The sequence below is a fragment of the Mycetomoellerius zeteki genome, unplaced genomic scaffold, assembly GCF_001594055.1.
Source record: "Mycetomoellerius zeteki isolate Tzet28-1 unplaced genomic scaffold, Tzet1.0 scaffold167, whole genome shotgun sequence".
Taxonomy (NCBI): domain Eukaryota; kingdom Metazoa; phylum Arthropoda; class Insecta; order Hymenoptera; family Formicidae; genus Mycetomoellerius; species Mycetomoellerius zeteki.
In genome coordinates, this window is record NW_017256623.1 from 7,744 (window position 1) to 14,080 (window position 6,337).

A 6,337-nucleotide genomic window follows, 5' to 3' on the forward strand; every position below is an offset into this window, starting at 1 on the left:
CCAATCAGCTTACAGTTTGTACGGAAGGAGAGTTTGTCAGTACTTTTAAGCCCAATGTCCACGATGCTAGATATCGATCCGAGAATTCGGTCCGATATCTAGCATCGTGGACATTGGGCTTAAAAGTACTGACAAACTCTCCTTCCGTAGAAAGGTGCTCTGTGTCAGATGCAGACCTGTATTACTTTAAGATTCAGTAAGATCTATAAGATGCAGTTTTATTTTAGCAAATATTTATTATTTATACAGCATTTTATCAATTATTGTAACAGTTGCGAAACAATAAAGGGTTTCTTCGTTAAATTTAATCCGTTTTGCGTCATCATTATGAGAAGCATTAAATTTATTACAAACTGTATAATTTATGAAATTTATCTTCACGTGATATAAACAAAGCGAATAATTACCAGAATTTCTTTCCCTTCGTTTTGTTGGTGGTTCCCCAGTCGGAGAACTCTGCGTCGTAGTGCTTTGTACTCCTGATGCATCATCCCTTGTCGAAGGACCTTCTCCAAAACTATATTTCCATACAAAAAATAGAAACTGTTACATATTCTTTAAAATGAGAAAATGCAGTGGAATACTTACAAGGATAATTTCACAACTGTCCGGAACCGATTTGATTCTCCATGAAATATGTTGTTAAACACGAAAATCTAAGAGACACGTATTTTTTTTATACGTGCACTAATTCACGTTTATTTTTTCCATCTTTTATACTTCCGACGGTATTCGGTTCGAAATAGAAATACCGTTTTTTTTCAAAGGGCTTTTTTACCCCTTAAACGTGAGTTAGCGCACGTATAAAAAAATACGTGCGCTCTAACTCTCTTAGATTTTCGTGTTTAACAACATGTTTCATGGAGAATCAAATCGATTCCGGACATATGTGAAACTTCCCCTGTTGGTATTTTAATTAAAACATGCTTATTCTGTTTTTACATCAAAATCGACATTTTTGGAATTTCGAACAGATATTATGACTTCTTTAATATTTACGTTTATAATTTATTTATGCTTTACATTTGTACAAAAATGATTTCTTTAAAATTGAATGATTGAATGTGATACTGTTGAAATTATATCACGTAACGTAATAAGCAAATATTGTCAAATGTACAGAGTATCTAACAATAAATTAATAGGGTACGTAGAATAAATTAAACAGTTAAATTCTGTACCTTTTTGTAATTTCCGTATTAATTAACGAGAAATTAAAAGATACTAATAGATATAGATAAATAAAAGTGATCGTTCATGAGCGCACTTTAGCGAGGATAAACAGTGCTACGCATTATACATGGATGCTAGACGCGAAATATTTCAGCGTTCGGCGGTAAAAAATAAATAAAATTTCAATAGAAATCAGGTGTCTATTACATGAGACGTAATTATGTTTTTAACGATTTGTAAACAGTAAATTGAAAAAAATATTTTGTATAGTCTTAATACATATAAGTTTGTAATTTCATACACCAACATTTTGTAAAAAATTTGTAAAATTTGTTGAATTAGTAAAAGTTTGAATATTTAGTGATTGGTCGGTTTACAAATAATGTAAAGTGCAATTTATAACCATTGCATTTTTTGTAACTTCATATAAATTATATTTTTATTGGAAGTCAATATTTAATTCCCATGCCCGTTTATGTTATTTAATGTAAGAAAGATGAATTACTTATAAGGAGCATGTTCTTCCTGACTCTCTATATGTTCTTCCTGACTCTCTGTATGTTCTTCCTCACTCTCGGGTATTTGCCCACTGATATCTTGTGTCGCTTGTGAATTCCTTTTTTTTTCTATTTCTTTCAGATCTTTTTTTAGCTTTTCTTGTCGTTTCTGTTTATTGTATTTTGGTGAACTGTTACGTTAAAAAAAATATTTTGTGATTAATATTAAGACTAGAAACAGGATCGTTTATTTGATTATTTGAATAAATTGACCAAAAACAAAGATACGTCAATTATGTTCAAAGTATTAAATGTAAGTCTAATACATATGAACGTATTTTAAATAAATTATTCATGGAAGATACATAAAGTAATACTTTTTGCAAGTTCGTTACAGGGGACCTTGCTAGAAGCTTAATATTGACCATTATTGGAAGCTGACAGTATAATTAATTACCTAAGTACAATATGAAAGAAAATTACTTAAGTATGTTAAATGCGTCACTATTTGGCCCTTTTAATAAATCAAGGAAGTAATTAATTATTATTTTTAATATTTTGTACTAATAAATTGGCCAAATTTCTGTAAGGGATTTTATTAAAATGCTAATAATACCAATTGAAAATATGCCTAATTTGAGAAAACTGCTATTATTTCATATTGATTCTGTTTTAAAAGATTGAAAGTAATCGGTGCGTAGACATTTCTAAGATAATTTTATTTAAAATACATATATGTTACTATAATAATTGTGTATGTATATGTGTGTACTATTGCAATAAATATAAATGTATTGTACCTATGCAATATTAATAGGCTTAGTATTTGTTGTGGACGGGTAAGCGCGTTAAACTAAACAGAAATTAATTATTAATCATTGTAAATATTGTAAAACAGTGCGAAAATTTTCTATTTAGTTTAATCTGCCCATAATGAACTTTGAACGTTTAATACAAAGTCTTCTGTACATACACGCACGTACATACACACCTTCGAAAATATTGTATTACTGATATTATATCAGGTTGTATTTGTTAATATCAAGTAGGTAAATTAGTGAATTTTTTTCCTTTATTTCGCTAACAACGCTTCATAGATATACATTATGTCTGTATAGCGTTATAGCGAAATAATCTATCTATTGTTAAATCGGCGCCCTTGCTAAAACAACGTTCAGCAAGTCTTGGATCAGAATGGGGCCGATCCATTCGCCCCTCCTTCATAACGCTACTAGTAAAATATTAAATATTTATACTTATTTGCATGTATCATATAATAATAACTAAGGACACTTTACTAATTACGAATTTGGTAATACTCCAGATTAAGGAACCCTCGCCCAATGACTTTGACCTTGACATATGTTGACGAGGTCATGACCTCGAGTGATCTCCAACAAGTTTTAATCGTCGCTCGTTATTTGTTAAACAATTATTAACAAAAAAGTCTGAAAAATAACGTTTTATTTCTGCCATATAACATTAAAAGCTATTCTTTACACTTTCTTACTTAAATAATGACTTTTCACGCGAACAAACTTTCACCCTACTTCCCCTCTGCTTCTGGACGCACGACTTCTGCGCGAAGCGATTCCCTCCCCTCTATCGCCGCTGCTTAAGGAAACGGGACTTTCCTTGCGAAGCGAGTAAGCGAGTTCCACTCCATCTCGCCAAGTCGCTTCGCGTGGAAGTCATGCGCCTCTAACCAAGGGGCGGGGGAGATAGGGCGGGAGTCGCTTCGCACGGACAGTCGTAAAATATATTTTAAAGCAGGAAATTTTTGTATATAGTGAAATGAGACATCATGTTCCAAACTTTTCTTTTTAATAACATTTTAAAGAGTAATGAGTGACGGTTAAGACCTGTTGGAAGTTACTCAGGGTCATGACCTTAACAATATATGTCAAAGTCAAGGTCATTGAAAGATGATGCCCTTATGTGGAGTATTACCACAAATTTTTATATAACATTGCGCTTATATATCAAAGTTTTTATGCAGGGTTGGGTAAATTAACTTTTTTTTTAACTAAATTAAGTTAAAGTTAATAGCCTTGAAAATTTAAATTAATTAAAATACAAGTCAATCCATAATGAAATTAATTGGATTAAAAGTTATGTTAATAAAAAAAGATAATTGAAAAGTTAAATTTGGTCAGAACGAACAACAAAAGAAAAGAAAAAAAAAAATTTGACCATTTTACATAATTTTTCGTATTTTTCCATTCTCACATCATATTTATTAAAGAATATAGTTATTTTTGTTCACAATTAACGATTATACAATATAAATTTACTAAATTATATATTCATTATTCTCTCGTATTATGTCTGAGGATTGACTTAAAAAAGAATCAAATTAAAAATTGATAGTTACTGATAAAATGTAACTAAATTAAATTAAAAAGTTAAAAGTCTTAAATGTAACTAAGTTAAGTTAAAATTAATTAACTTTGCAACTTTTTAACTTAACTTTTATCTTTTTAACGTAACACTACCCAACCCTGCTTTTATGTAATAACAATTAATATATAATCTTGGTTGAAAATAATTCAATCATAATATCGTCTCTGTTTTCGAATTATTATAAAATTATAGAAGCAAAATAAATGTATATACAGGGTGAATCAGAGTAACAGCTTTTTACTCGATCAGAAAATTACCGATTGCATATCTAATTATCGACTTAGCGGTATAGATCGAATGTGTGAACATATGCATCGTATATTTGCTAATCCGAGTGCGAAAAAGTATTGCATTTAATGCAAATCGGTGGAAAGAAGAAAATGGAGAATAGAATATTATAATATATTTAATTGGAAATAGAAAATTATACAAATCCACATTGACATTTTGTTTTATGTTATATATATGATATTAATCTTTTTAATTCTTTTCCAGCCACTGCATATCTAAGTACTATTTCCATATGGAATATCCGCGGGATCGCTTTGTCAATATGAGACAATTTGAGATATCCTCAGGATAAAGGGTCCTTTGTGAGATCTTTATTTTTGAAAACTATTGAAATAGTACTTAGAAATAGTACTTAGAAATGCCGTGTCTGGAGAAGGGTTAAGAAGATTTACTATTATTTGTATAACATAAAACAAAACGTCAATGAAGTCTTGTATAATTTCTTATTTCCAATTAAATATGTTATAATATTCTGTTTTCTATTTTCTTCTTTCAACCGATTTGCATTAAATAGTTTTTCTTTCTCGGATCAGCAATTCGTATGATGCATATCTGCACGCATGCGATCTACACCGCTAAGTCGATAATTTTCTCATAGAGTAAAAAGCTGGTTCAACGACTTTGATTTACCCTGTGTATATAAATATATATGGGGCATTCCACGCCAAGTCGGACAGTTTCAAAAATTTTTTTTTTTGATTTGCCTAATTTTTTGATATTTTTTAGTACCCATCAAAAGACCCTTTCGGGTAAATTTTGAGATTTTTAGAATCACAGGTTCAAAAGATATCGAATTTTCAAAAAAACCGGTCTTTTTTTGGTTTTTTGGTCATAATTTCTTCAAAAATGGTCCAAATTAAAAGTTTTTTTTTTGAAATTTTTGTTTTTTATGCACTTTTCAAAAAAAATACGAAAAAATTTTCAAAAATTTTTTGTGTAATTTTGGTGAGTTTTTAACTTTAAATCTTGTTTTTCAAACTGAGTGCATATTTTGATTTTTTCGAAATTTTTGTATAACAAACTACTATCATTTTAACAACTTTTAAGCCCGGTCCGATCGTGGGCCTCCTATAATTACTATTTTTTTTCGATTTTTGAAAATTTGATAAATTTTGTTTTCTCTATTAATCATCATGAATACCAATTTTATTACTGTATATTATTTTTTTAGTTCATTTCAATCAATTTTGACACATTTTTATTATTAAAAGGCGTTAAAAATAATTAATTTATCATTAAGATTATTTATAAACAATAGTAACAAAAGTATTTATTTACTTGCGTAATTTCTTAAAAATTTTACATGTACGACTATCATTTGAACTAGAGTACTCCTTAGCTAGTATGTTTCCGCTGCCTATTGAATGGGCATCTAAACCAAGCAGTCTGCCGAATATTGCTGTCAAATTTTCACCAGAAAAAGATTACTTAAATGCAAAAGAAAAATTGGATTCTCGATACAATACTGCTAAGTCAATTACAGGGACACAGAAATTTCATTCCATTATTCCAATAGGCAGCGGAAACATACTAGCTAAGGAGTACTTTAGTTCAAATGATAGTCGTACATGTAAAATTTTTAAGAAATTACGCAAGTAAATAAATACTTTTGTTACTATTGTTTATAAATAATGTTAATGATAAATTAATTATTTTTAACGCCTTTTAATAATAAAAATGTGTCAAAATTGATTGAAATGAACTAAAAAAATAATATACAGTAATAAAATTGGTATTCATGATGATTAATAGAGAAAACAAAATTTATCAAATTTTCAAAAATCGAAAAAAAATAGTAATTATAGGAGGCCCACGATCGGACCGGGCTTAAAAGTTGTTAAAATGATAGTAGTTTGTTATACAAAAATTTCGAAAAAATCAAAATATGCACTCAGTTTGAAAAACAAGATTTAAAGTTAAAAACTCACCAAAATTACACAAAAAATTTTTGAAAATTTTTTCGTATTTTTTTT